The sequence below is a fragment of the Hesperophylax consimilis genome, chromosome 29, assembly GCF_061612785.1.
Source record: "Hesperophylax consimilis isolate HC1 chromosome 29, BYU_Hcon_1.0, whole genome shotgun sequence".
Taxonomy (NCBI): Eukaryota; Metazoa; Arthropoda; class Insecta; order Trichoptera; family Limnephilidae; genus Hesperophylax; species Hesperophylax consimilis.
The window spans coordinates 13,502,095-13,517,417 of NC_142864.1; the positions used below are offsets into that span (position 1 = coordinate 13,502,095).

General features: G+C 33.7%; 1 protein-coding gene across 3 annotated transcripts in view; it reads right to left on the reverse strand.

The window, feature by feature from the left end:
- cher (filamin A protein cher) overlaps positions 1-15,323 on the reverse strand; it is a 157,532-nt gene that overhangs the window by 63,865 nt on the left and 78,344 nt on the right. The window lies entirely within an intron of this gene.

The window sequence follows — 15,323 nt, forward strand, 5'->3', positions numbered from 1 at the left end:
AGGACCGTCATTCAGAATTGAAACGTTGCTTGAAATGACTTTAACCGTGAGCAGTGATTAGATCTGAATATCCAGGTACTTCTCCACCTTTTTCTCACACATTTCCGTCCCCTCTCCACTACCTTCAGTCTCACAACATTCCCCGATTGAGGATGTCTTAGTCTCACTGGCTCCAGACGATCGGGGGCGGTTGGAACTCTTATGCTCTCAATTGTATAAACAGAGCTGATGAACGACGGGTTTTAGTAGAGTATAATGTATGAAGTACACTATGTATTTATTTTATTGTATACTATTTCATACACCCATGGTACTTTTTTATTAGGTAAGTGAAATGTTTACACTTCTTTACACAAGTGTTAGTAATAAACAACGGTTGGTTTAAAATAATGGATAAAATTTAAAAAAAAAAAATTTTTCAGAAATAAAAAAAATAAAAATTTAATTAAATTTTAACTGTGTTTTAAACATTGAATTCGTTATGTTGAAAATGTCAAAATTAGTTTGCTACATAATTTGACCACAATACTGGTGGTTTTAACGGTGACATAGAAATAGGTCTTTAAGCCTAGTGTGTCGAGTAGGTGCTCTTAAATTGACTAGACTTTGTTGAAATAATCTTTAGAAAGACATGACATAATCAAGTTATTATAATTGAGTAAGATCATGTGAAAACATTAGCTGCATTTGACGAACATTTCGTTATTATAATAATAATAATATTGGACAATTTTTATAGCGCCGCTTTTGTGAGTTATCACCTCAGGGGCGCTTTACAGTTGATGCAGGTATTACAAAAAATATAAATATTACCAAAATAAAGTGAAGTTAAGTAAAGTAAAATGAAGAACAGGAATATGTGACATGAAGATAGAAGATCGAGACTCTGCAGCAAGAATCCTAGGTGGTGAAAAATTGGACCAGCTGCTGCAGCGAGAGACTGCAACAGGTTCTAACTTTCCAATTCATCACTTCTCGACTCAAAGTAATATTTCACAAATCTTCGTTTAAAAAAATATTTAGATATTTCAAGTTTCAGTGCTATTTTCAATTCAAACTTCAATGTTTGCCTACGACCTAGAATTTTCTGTCATAACAAATCATTCATTTTTCATATGCGATTATCAAAATGCGTTGACTTGGATAAAAATAGTTTATAAAAAAACGACACTGGAAAAAAATACGTTGGTTTTATTTAAGCAGGTTTTGATTTTAGCTTGGCGTAACTTTGATAAACTTCGCCAAGCGGACGTTTGGACTTTGCTCGTCCACACATTTTTCGGGGTTTCCGTAATGACAGAGGAGTTAACATTATTGCTTTATTTACAGATGCACGATATAAAATGGATGCACATTATTTTATGCGTTCAATGATGTACAAAAATTATACTACTTATAGGGCAAGTACGTCCATTGGCATTGACCAGGGGTTCCCAACCCCGTGCCCGAAATAATTTTTTATTTATTTGTTAGAGTTTTAATTTTTTTGAGTGCCTAGGTTAATTAAATACGTTCGTATGTTTGCGATATTGTATGTATGAGTGGTTCCTTTGGTGACGGTACTTGTCGCAACCTGTCTAGCGGCGAGCCAGACTACACTCTTCACGCTAGCCTGGAACGAAGAGTTCTATTTGCACATCACTCCTTGTACACGCAGAAAACCCGAAGTGAACGAACGCCACGAACTGAGCCGATGAACGCCAAAGGCGCCAAAACACATGGCACATGGCTCTGCCAGCTCTGTCTGTCAGTGAAAGCAATACGCATGGCCCCGACAGCCAAACTGACAGTAGTCGGCGATCATCGGCTCACTTCGGGTTTTCGGCGTGTACAAGGAGTGATGTGCAAATAGCATTCCCCTCCTGGAACCGCGTTGTTGTCATTTTGATTGCAATTGCTGCCCCGAGTTTGTCGATTTAAAATAGCCGCCACCCTACCGATATTTTAGAATGTGATTTAGAGTACAAAAAGGTCTATTTGAATTTAGATTTTGTTTTCGTGAGTAAATTCCAATCTTGGAAATGGAAATTAATCCACTTCCCGACATCTGATCAAGCTGAAACTCGGCCGATAGACTTATTGTCGATAAAAATGATTTTTTGTTGCATTCACGCATACACTCGCGCACACACACACATTTCCCTGAAATCGGCTACTAGCCGGCCGAAGAGATGTCCCGAAAGTTGATTATATATATATTAACGGACTTTTGTAATGAGATGGGCAAAATCGGGATCAAAAGTCACAGCACTGAGTACGCCCCTGGTAGATAGTGCATACAGGATGCAGGAAAGTGGGAAGATCTCTTCGTAATCTACTTCAAAATTTGAAAAGTGCATCATTCATCTTTGCATTTAAAATAACTCTTACATGTAGCTGGAATCAAAATCTATCAACAGGAAGCGGCATATTAGTAATGTTCACCTCAAAACGGGTCCAGCAGTCCTATCATCCGTCTCTAATTTGAGGTGAGAGAACGGTGTTCACATTTCGCAGAAATCTAGATTAAATTCAATGCTGGAAATGTTTGTACCTTAGATCTGTCAGCAAAGGTTTGCTTTAGAAGTAAGGTGGACAGGAATAACATGGTTCGGGTGAATATGAGAATACCTACATAGAGATATATAGTATGTAGATAGTCATTAAGTTATGATAGACGATGATAACTAAAATAGAGATATATAGTAGATAGTCATTAAGTTATGATGGACGATGAAAACTTGGAAAAGGTTATATATAGTATGTAGATAGTCATTAAGTTATGATAGACGATGATAACTAAAATAGAGATATATAGTAGATAGTCATTAAGTTATGATGGACGATGATAACTAACATAGAGATACATAGTAGATAGTCATTAAGTTATGATGGACGATGAAAACTTAAAAAAGGTTAAAATGATAAAGGACTTGGGTGTAATTCTTAACTTGTAGGTAGTCATTGAATAAGAAGATAATACTGTCAACCATTAGGGAGCTGTGGTTGACAGTTAGAATTGGAAAGTGATTCTGACCTACCCCTGGACTTTTCGATCGATATTGTAGCCTTCAAGGACACTGCTGGTTATCACTGTACGAGCTTCCGTAATAGACTCGAATTAAACGCATTGAAGGAATTCTTAACGTATACACTGCACAGGCTTATTAATAGACTAGTAATGTATAATAAATTGTTGCAATGTCAATTATGTATGTATGTAGGTACTCCACGCTGTCAGACAGGGACATGTGTTAAAGGGTGATGCATATTAATTAAATGCCAAAGAGCGGGTTTTCGTGACCCGCTTACGATGCCAGGAGGTCGTCAGCGACCCGGGTCGTGTAAATCGATCGATTGACCCAGCTCTAGATAGACTGCCAAATTGTCTAGTTAAAACAGGACTTCACTACGCTCAATTTAATTATCAATTCCATCGACGGTCTGGAGCCTCGGAATCAAAATTCCCATGGAGAGAGGAATTGCTCTTGTACCAGTCACATAGTCATTAAGTGCAACATCTTGCCTTCTTACTTTTCCCATCAAATTTTCCTCGAATTATGAGCAGAGTAATTTTATGTTGAAGAATATTTAATCTAATATCTACTGCACTTGTAGATTGTACAATTTCTCATTTACTACTCTGAATCAACAAAATACCCGGGGCTTATTGATTTTTTATCGTTCAGGGAAAATCGGTTACAAGTTTCCGTAGTTTTAATGTGATAGAATTTTTAAGCCGCAGGAATTTGATGAAAACATTAATGTTTTCATTGCTGGAAAATCGGAAGCCATTGAATGTAAAATACACATTAGAAATGCCTTTCATGCATATTTAAATGAAAACCTCTTTTTCTCTTACTCTGCCTGACATTGAACACCGCCATTACATTTGCTGGAAATGAAAATTGCATAATAAAGATGAAACAAATTTCTGTATTTTTTAAATTTGCGCATAGAATTGTCAGATTTTTGGATCACAAAACATGCCTAAATTGCATTTCTTGTATTTTTTTTTTGGTAAACTAATGTTTAAGACAAGATTTTTTATGCATAGCACAAAGGGTAACAATTATTTTTTTAAGCAATAATTATAAGCCTGAAACACTCATCCACATTGTGGATAAAAATAATTGTTACCCTTTGTGCTATGCATAAAAAATCTTGTCTTAAACATAAGTTTACCAAAAAAAAAATAATAATATTTGACAAGTTCAAGTATCTTCACCAAAAATTGTAGACAATTTGTCTTGACGCCATCTAGTGAGAGAGTTAGCACTTACAATGCCTTTCTCATATAAAATAAAGTTGGTTGTTTTCAGGTGAAAAAATGTAATAAGCAGTAATTGTTGAATGAAACACTAGTATATATTGAATTATTTTGCGGATAAGAGATAAGCCGCCATAGCTCAGTGGTCAGAGCTGTCGAACGGAAATCGAAAGGACACGGGTTCAAGTCCCGTTGGCGTCATGTATCTTTTATCAGGAGATTTTTCAATGTGGATGAGTGTTTCAGGCTAATAATTATTGCTTATAAAAATAATTGTTGCATTTCTTGTGATCTTCTTCATTCTAGATACTCCCAGTATGGCCCTGCCGAAAGACCAAGTAGGTACTTCCTAACCCTCCTCGTCCCCGTCTCTTTCCCATCCCCTCCGCACTCCCTTCAACCTCACAACATTGTCAAAATTGTGGTGAAGCCATTGTTCCATAACCGTTTTTTTTAATGTTGTAAACCTGAAATAAATAGGGAAAAGAAGGACATGGGGAAGAAGAAGAATAAGAAGTACCTGGCTATTTAGATCTGGTCAAAAAGCGTGACTAATGTCATTTCAAACAACATTTTGCTTATGAATTTTTGTCTTTCACAGGATATTCTTTCATATCCTTTACTCTGGAATATGGTTTTAAAGTTATTTTATATATTATTTTCATTAAATTACAACAAAAATTATTTTAAAACCGTAGAGCTAAAAAACCGCGACCTTCACATCAGGCCTGGGTGAGCAGGTGAGCTTTAATTTTATCTAAATACCGCACAATAGTCCCAAGTGCTCCTAACCGTACGGAGCTTGTGGGGAGGGGAGGGCGATGGAAAAGATGAGGGTGGAGAAGTACCTACCTATCTAATTAGATCTGGTCACCAAACACCGCTAAATCCATACACGGAGAGAAATCGATATTAGACCTTATTAACAAAACATCAATTTAAGAATGTTTTATCGATTTGCCTTGAAAATATATCATGACAACGCAACACGTGTTCTGACATCATGATAATAAATTCGTAAATTGCTAAAAGTTTATCAGAAAACCTGTTGATTCGTTCGTCAGGCATGCAATCCTGTTGTTAACCGGAATTACCAGTAATTTGAAGAAATTCTTAATAAAATAGCAATAGTCATTTTTCTCCGTGTACTATATATAATTGTATGTGAATTGATTGAAAAACAACCAAAATTAATTAAATAAAATTTAACGCGACCTCCGGATGCGCAGATTCGTAGAGTCATAGATAGTCGAGAACTTCAACATATGCCACGGAGGTCTTCAAAGATATCGTGGTATTAAAATGACTTTGATATACGAAAAAAACTTTCCAAAGCAGTTAAGCATCCATCCAATTAATATAGCACAGCAGATTCAGAAGATGTTTTGGTTTGATCCGAAAGCAAAACATTCATCATTTTTTTAATGCACTAGGTAATTTATAATCCACCAGAAGAACATGAATTAAAGATTAAATCTGAATGTTCGGGTCCCGATGTAAAAATCTTAAAATATAATATTAATTAATGCGTCCATCTCAAGGTTGAAGTATATTTATATACGGGATTCATCTCATGATTGAAATACTTGATACGTTTCTAAGACAGATACGAGATATAAGATGAACGAATTTAGAGTCCAGAATTTCCGCACCAAACGGTTTTTTATCGTGCAATATTATTTATTTATTTATTGACGCCCTATTGGGCTTTTAAGTACCTACATAAAAATTACAAATTTTATTTGTAACAACAGTATAAAACAAATAATATAAAATCGAAATAAAATATAATGATTACTCATACATTATTTACATTTAAAAAGTGGTGGACTAATTTGACTTTAAATGTATTGAAATTTAAATTAAATATGTCAGCGACATCACTTAGTTCATTGCCCAACCTATGTATTCTTTCTAACACAGAATTCGTAGCGAAGTTATTGTTGTAGAATAAAATATTCCGTCTAGTATATTTTGGAGGTATATGTAAAGATAGCAAATTTATAGTGTCAGGGCAGTCTAACCTTGAATGAACACTTTTATATAATAAAAGGAGATCAAATATTTTTCGCCTTTCAGATAATTTCGATAAGTTAAGTTTACTGCGTAAATTGACATAATTGATTACAATAATAGGAATACCAATTTTGAAATTAATATGGATGAAAGATATTATGTATTAAAAAAACGCTAGCTTTACGTCGGTCGTGTGCTAAAAAAATATAGTTTTACGTCGGTCGTATGCTAAAAAATGCTAGCTTTACGTCGGTTATGTGCTAAAAATGCTAGGAATGCGTCGGTCGTATGCTGAAAAATGGTAGCTTAGCGTCGGTCGTATGGTGAAAAATGATAGCTTGACGTCGTTCGTATGCTGAAAAATGCTAGCTTTACGTCGGTTGTATGCTGAAAAATGCTAGCTTTAGGTCGCTCGATGATAAAAAATGCTGGATTTACCTCGGTCGTATACTAAAGGAGTCGAAAAATATTATCAAGTAGGTACCTACAAAATATAAGGTGAGAATTGATTGCTAGGTGAGATTAAAAGGGAATAAATATCGACTGTATTTTAGTAAAACACTTCATTACTCATTTTGGGAATATTACTTGTCCTCAAAGTACAACGTGGTAAAGTAATATTTTAATGATAAAGGCATTTTTTATACGAAAAACAAAATTTATACCTAAAAAAATTGTATGTTATTTCGAGAAAACCGTGGATTAAATTATTGAATCATAAAATATCTCTTTATTTATAAATAGAATTGCAACATTCAATTTTTATTGGAACAACTTTTTCTTAAGCTTTTGAAGGTTAAACCCATCAATGAAATAAAACATTGAAAGATAAAATAATCATGAAAATCTAAACAAAGCACGAAACATGAAATCCTGGGTTCGATTCCCAATTGCGACCATTATTTTTTTTTTCTGTGTCTTGTTCTGTTTCATGTTTGGTTCAGATTCTTTAGTATTATCTTCTTCTTCAATAAGAATTGCAATATTTTACATCATATTTTTTAATCCGCTTTCATAAAATATTCATTTTTATCGTCTCTTGTAAATTTTCCATTTAGTGGCTTTTACCAAATCAGAGTCGATATGTAATGTTTACAAGAGTGATGGAAATTAATTGTTAATTTTTATGAAATATTAACTTTTTGTTTATAAGAATAAATACCATAAATTTTGAAAACTCAATAAAACTTTTTGAAAATTGTGGATGGTAATTTTAAGAAGACCACAAAATTGTTAGGTGATGGCTTCCGTGGTCGAGGGGTAAGGCTCTCGACTAGCAATCCGGAGGTCGGGGGTTCAAATCCAGGCGTGAGAAATTAAATTTTGTTTAATTAATTTGTGTTGTTATTTTTTTTTCAATTAATTTGCATTTGCGACACGTCCCAGAGCGGAAGATACTCTCAGTATCGCCCTATTGAAAGACCGCTATTTAGAATCGAAAAATTGCTTGAAATGGCTTCAGCCATGTTTGGTGACCAGATCATAATAGCCAGGTACTTCCATACCTTCCTCTTTCCCAGATCCTTCCCCTCTCTACTGCTTCAAGCCTCACAACATTCCCCAATTGGGGATGTCATGCTATCTTGCTAAAGATGGTCGGGAGCAACTGGAACTATCGTGCGGTACTTGCATAAAAAAAGTTACTAGTCTTTTAAAGATGCTGATTAAATAGACGAGAGGAAACGTAAAAGTCGTTAATTCAATTCAAAGTCGATCTGTTAAAACCATAGACTAAATACAACTAGACTAGGTGTAACCAGTGAAAAATAACACCAACTCAATTTTGTTTTGGTTCACGTGCACATTTATGAAAAGGCGCACGCATTGTGTCGCAATGCGAAATGGGCACTGTGCATTGCGTTTTACCTTTTGTTGGTCTAGAGTTAAGCTATTTTGCTTGTCAGCTATGCTGGGCAAGTTCATTTTTTCAATCACAAAAATAACCCAGTTCCAAATATTTTAGATTGTACCTATCACGGACTTTATTTTAGAAAATGTAATCAGCTATCTGAATACAAAAATATATCAGTACCTTACAGATCGATTGAGGGCAGCGTATTAACAAATGTGAAAAATTCAACGAGATTAGATTTATTTCCGGCAAATTTGTGACGTCACATGCATAACACACCTCCAAGTGATTCGACCAATAGGGTGATTCAAGTTAATTATTATCACGTGGTGAACATACGAAAATCACGCAACCAACGCGTGATACTTATGGATGTATTAGTCGTCTAGCGTTGACACGCATTGAGAGGCGCGACAACTCATGTGTATGTGTGATTTATTTGGTCCGTGCATTTTGCTAATCAGGGTTGTATTAAGTCGTCATTGCCTTTCGGGCTTCGCCTTTTCGATTTTTTGCAGAAGAATTGATAGAAATAAAATTGCGTCATTTAATAACTTCATTTATTTTTTGTGTATTTGCGCTTAGGTTTCCACATAAACCGGAAAAAAATGGAGAAATGGTTAGAAGCAATCCGCATTCAATTATGTGACAATAACTGGGTACCATCAGCAGGAAACCGCGTTTGCTCTAATAATTTTCACGCCAAACATATTTATTCAACTGCAAGCGGCTTCCGACGTGTAGACTGAAAAGCTTTGCCTGTTATTCCGGTAATTATTTGGTTTGATTTTCGTGTGAAAACTTAAGCAAGTTTATTATGTATTGATTGGTTTTAATTTTTAAGTTTTTTTTTAAAACAGGTTTTAATTGATAATGTCGTTGTTTATTGGACAGTTGCTGTCCACCATGGCCACAGGTCCTGCGAAAAGAGATACCGTCATTGTTTCTTCTCGAACAGGACTGGTTCTGGATCCTGCTGAAACTTCTTCTGTAATCGACAAGCCGGTTGTTCCTCTACCAGAATTGCAACAACCGATGTGCGTGAATGCCGTAAATAACACGTAAAATTCTATTTAACGGGCGTAAATAAATAAATAAGTATGTATTGTAATCATGTAACCTCCACCCCCTCCGCCCTTACCGCTCTCCCATACGATCCCTAAAGCTCTGTCATCATCATTGCTGCTTATTCATTTGCGAACCGGAACGCGAGCCGAACTACGAATTATGGGAAAGGAACGAAGCAATCTTATATTTCTTAATAAGTCGTGGTTCAGCTCGCTTGTGAACACGCAACATTACTCTCTCTTTATGTTAATCTTACATTATGTTTAATGAAAAGTCGTTTAGTACTTAGGTTAGTTTTCAATAATGCTATCTTGAAGAAGGTTGATAAACTAGTTGACACAATGTCTCAATTCTAACAAAGTGGTTGAAGACAAAATAACTTTTAATTGAATGATAGTAGTATGATTATTTAATGCTACATAGTGTTGTTCTAGTCTCTATAATTTTTATGTTACTGTTAAACGTTTTACTAATATTATTTTATATTCATCAGCTTTAATTATTTTGTATAATTTTCGATAGCTTACTAGATATATTCTGTATTAAAATGCATGCAAAAGCCCGACTGGGAATAAAACCAAAGAAAATAAAATGATGTCAAGTCACAAAGTGATTGCTTTCTTCAATATTTATATACCATTCTATATAAATACTATGGTAAATTAAAAAAAAACCTATGCACAGTAATAAAAATATAAACGTTTTTGGTTCTATAGGACCTGTATAAAATTCAAAAACACAAATAAAATAAATTAAAATCATTTTGTGTTTTTTATCAATTCTTTTCCTGATTCAGCCCTTATTCAGCACATAAAATTTGCTGTAAGTGTTAGTTTCTTTTTGGTTTTATGTCAATATTACAACACCTCGGACAACAAATTCTCCGTGCTTTCGCTTACGAGTTTGAACGGTTGTACAAAGAGTTTAAACAGAGTTGGGTTGTTAAGTTCATCTCCATATTTGTGACGTACGCGCTATGTGGGGTCATTTTTAAAATGGATTTAATATAGACAGGGCCAATCTAGTATAATACATCAATGGTTAAAACACAAGAACGATGTTTGTACAAATGAATACTCCCGGTTGTACACTGGTACCAAAGGTATTAATGACGTTTTTCTTCAGAACGCCTTTCATTAAAATACATCTAGAATAAGAACCACCTGACATCCATATTCCGAGAATTGCTATTCTTCGTCGATTGTCCCGTAAAAGTCAAATTATATAGCCCTTCCTGCGTCCTTAAGGTAATTAGTTAAGTGTTATTAAGATATTCATTTTCGTAACTAAGTGTGAAAATATATTTTCACGCTGAATTTCCCCTCACTATTTCTATTTTATATCGTGTCGCTTATCTCTAAGCGCGAAAAATTCGTGAGTTTTTGATAAATGTCGCAATTTGTCAGAAGTCAAATAATATGACAGCATCTTGTTTTTTTAAATTTCAAAATGCTGTTAATACTTACATTTCGATTAGTTTTACATTAAATTGAAACATGTCCAGCTTTTAAACTGAGGTGAAATAAATCAAATAAGTTTAAAAATATTTTTCATAATTATCTTATTCCACTTCATTTCAACTTCCCCTTGTGTTATTTAGTTGAGGACCTTTCGCTTCGACAAAGCGCCTCCAGGCGTCCTTGTCCTGTGCTTCTTTAGCTGTCTTCATCATTCACAGATTCAACCATGGAACTAGGATTCATTACTCTTTGGGTTCAACCTTTCCTCGCACAATCTCTGGAGTTACATAATATGTACTTTCTCGAGTATTTATTTTATTTAAGTTATTGTACAACAGATTAATTATCCATTTACTGTACAAGATGTTTTCTTTTAAAATTCTTAGCATTTGAGATGATAGGTATACAAAAAAAAGTTATTTAAAGAGGAATTAAATATATCTATAATTTTAGAAATTTCGTTCAATTGCAACATTCCTCTTGTTATACCATGCTGTGATAGAACATCTTTTCTGCCATGTGGTATCTAATCAAGTCTTTGTTCAACTACGGCCAAAGTTTTTGTCTACTTATATCACCTATTTATAAATATGAGAAACAGCAGAGGACAAAGGTTTGACCCCTGGGGAATACTTGACAACGCTAAAAATGGTTTAGATACATATCCATTCATTAACAGATATTGACTTCCGTATCTCAATAGGAGGTGAAGAAGATAAACGTCTATTGATCGAAGGCAAGTGTGAACATTTTGAGTAACATTGGAGGGGACCCACCCTTTCCCGAAGGCAAGTGTGAACATTTTGAATAATAAAATGTTATGATCAACTCAATCAAATGCCCCGGTAAAATTAGTATACACTCGACCGTTTGGTGCTTTGAGTCCAGACCGACAGCCACCAATCACGAAAATTTTCTGGAGCGGAACACTGAAGTCTTATCTTTGGAATTGCACTCAGAATTTTGTAAGAAAGTAGGACTTCTAGTATTATAGAGAGTATACTATAAAGAGTAACAAGGGTTCGATGCCAAGTTGAGTCATATAAGTTAATGGCATAATAAGTTTATTCTGATTTTTCATCTCAAAAATGATTTGAGATGAATAAGTCACACCGTAACGTGGGCATAAGTGATGTTGTTATGATTTTAAATTATTTTTGATATGTTGTGTCGCATTAATCTGTTTCTGTTTAAAGTCACATGAGAATGTGGGCCGTGTGAGATTTTATTTCTGACAGAAAAATTCATTCGCAAATAGTTTATTCGTTGTAAATAGCATACACCTTCAACTTGCTTTGATTCCGTTTTTTGATTTTTATTTTACTGAAATGTTATAGCGTCCAAGTGAATGAAAACAAAAATAAATATCGTATTTCTATTATTATACGGGGTACGAGGGTAACGTGCGCTAACTCCGGATGTGATTCTACATTATGGCAGATGTAAAAAAAAAACTTTTATCGAAATTCCACTTTTAAATCTAGTTTTTAATTATTACAGTTATATCAATTTTTATTTTAGTTATACACGGTGTCCGGAAACTCGTAGTACAAGCGGGAAACTGGAGAATCTACACCACATGGGGAACCCAAAAAAACATAAAGTTTTTTGATTTGAGCATTTTCAAAAAAAAAAAAAAAAACAAAAAAAAATATTTTTCGGCTATTTTAGGGTTAAAGTTTTTTCTGGTGTTTAGGGTTGAATAACATATGTTTTAACCCTGCAGAGCAGAAATATTTTATGATTACACCGGGTTAAATGAAGGGTGATTTCAAAATAATGCTTCAAATCCGAGTTTCTTCATTTGTTTTACTTTCAAATAGTTTTAATTAGTTGGGTACTTTGATCGTCAGTAATAATTTATAAGAATTTGATTAAAAAAAAAAAAAAAAAATCAACTTCAAACTCGATTTACTCGATAACGAAAGCTCAAATAAAAAAAAAAATACCTCAAAATCGACTCCAAATGTGATGTAGATTCACCAGTTTCCCGCTTGTACTACGAGTTTCCGGACACCCTGTATTTATATATGGTTGAAGAATTTAAAATATTTAAAAAACAGCTTCACGCTAATGGAAATTCAACAGACAATAATTACGCTTGAAAACTAGGCCAACCAATTTCAGACTTATTTTCGAAGCGTGATTGATTAAGATTCCCGCAAAAATTCATTAAATTTAGTTAGTATTTTATGAAAATAATTGCTCCATATTTCGATAGGTGCTATAAATGTGAAATATAACATTTGATAGCAAGAACGATATAAAAGTTTTGGCAGCCCAAATGAAAAATGACAATATTATGGTTTAAATTATTTTAGCTACCGACACAATTTTCCAATGAAGCCAGCGGCATCTGTCGGTGGAAATGCTAATAATATGAACACGACGTAATATTACTTAATGATACTCACGTTATCCAAGACGCACACCCTTTTCTTGTTGTGGAAAAATCCGCAAGATGGCAGTAAACTGTACTTTGTATTATTTCATGGTACTTTTTTAGTAAATTGGCAACTGTCATGAAATGATGACACAATTTGTAATGAGTAAATTGCGCATATTAATTTTATTCAATTGTTATATTGGATACCTGTTTGCAAATATTCTAGAGTGTTTTGATTATAATGGAGGAGCCATATATCATAAAATTGTTTTTAGGAACCGTTTAAAAATGCTTTCAGAATCATTAAAAAACATTACAGTTATTCTAACTAATCTTTTACTGTACTTGTGTGTTTAATTTATTATTATTTATGGTTACAGGTTAGGAAGAAAGTAGATATTTAATGACATTGGTAAAGAATGAATAAAGAGAAAAGGCCAACAATAAAGAATAATCGTTGTGATTAAGGTACATTGTAAGGTTCATTTGTGTTTAAAAGTTTTTAGGGTACAGTGGAAAATATCTTAAAGAAGCCATATTGTAAAACCTGAATAAGATATCACAAAAATTCGATTTTCATAACAATAATAAAAATAATAATATAGTAAAGTAGTAATACGAGTTCTAATTATCCAGACAAAAAGTGTGCGATGTAAATTTAACATTTTACAAGACGTATGATGTGCGATAACTTGATTAAAAGTAATTTGTTTACCAGAAGTTATAAGATCAAAAAATAGTTTTAAATTTTGATTGCTACTTAAAAATACTAAATGCGAAAAGAAATGAAAACAAAAAAGATAATGATTAAAAAATTTGTAGGTGGAATGATTGGAGTATTTCAAACGAGTCATGCTATTTTGTTTATATCTGCTCCAGAGGAAATACATGCACCTATTTCTCGCTTTCACACACTTGGAAACAAATTCACCTCAAATATCGACACATTTAATATAAGTTTGCCTGTGATCAAGAGATACCTGAATGACATTTTTATGTAGCATATTTAAGAAGCGATTGCGTATATTTTTTTATTTTCTTCTTGTTGTTTTCTTGTAGAATATAATATGTTGTGAACCTGTATCGTTATTTCATATTATTTGTATGCCATCTGCAATTTTAAAACTCGAAAACGATTTTTTCTTTCTCTTTTTATCTTATATAAATTTAGCTATCTAAACTTTAAAAAAATCCTGTATCTCTGTATCATGCAGTATTTCATGTTAAGTATACATATACATATGTAAAAGCCCAACAGGGCGTTTATAGTAAATAAATAAATAAAAGTGTGGGATTTAACCGTGTTATTTTTCTTGGTTCCTTAATGCCCTCATGCATCCTGTTTAGAGATAAGAATCATTGCTACACAAGAACACGCGTAGAAACTGTTGAATTTTAACCTAATAAATATGAAAACAACTGGCCCAGTCATTCCGACGATTTTCGCGAAGTTGTGTTCCATTGAAAATCCTTACCTAAGAGGAAACCGACATTTTACAGTCTATGTCACTGGCTTATGTGTCCAGTACAGTTACCATCCAATGCAAATGCACAGTGAGATTTTAAGGTAAATTCATCGAAACAGATAGAAAAAAGCTTTTTTTAAAATACAAATATTATATGTTGAAAAGCATACATTATGAAACTTACAATGTGGTCGTCTCCTAGATACAAATTTAACTAAAGAGTCATATTCATTTTATTAATTGATGGAGGCTAACAAAATACAAAAATGAATCGTCCTTATTTATTCCAGGATAACTCACCCTAGATGAAAATCTAATAATGAGTGCGTGGTATTTCAAAATAATTGAAGGTTACCGCACCCCAGATGGAAAACTAAATATTAAATCAAATGAAACACGCGAAACCGGTAGATGTAATAATAAAAAAATCGTGGTTAATAAACAAAGTGTTTTATTTGATTTAATACATAATGTCTAACCCCAAAGTGATTGCTTCCTACGAAAAAAGAAAACTAAATAGTTGGTCGTATAACTACCTTTTCACTGGAGCTCAACTCATTCCAGACGAACGGATCATAAACGACAAAGAGTGGTATATTCATTAATTTTAGGTTAACTCGTCCCAGATTGACTGACTGACGAAAAGAAATCGGTGGTATGTTTTATTAATTGTAGGTCAACTAGTCCCAGATGGACTGACTGATGACAAGAAATCAGTGGTATGTTTTATTTTACGTCAACTTGTCTCAGATTGACTGACTGACGACAAGAAATCGGTGGTATGTTTTATTTTACGTCAACTTGTCTCAGATTGACTGACTGACGA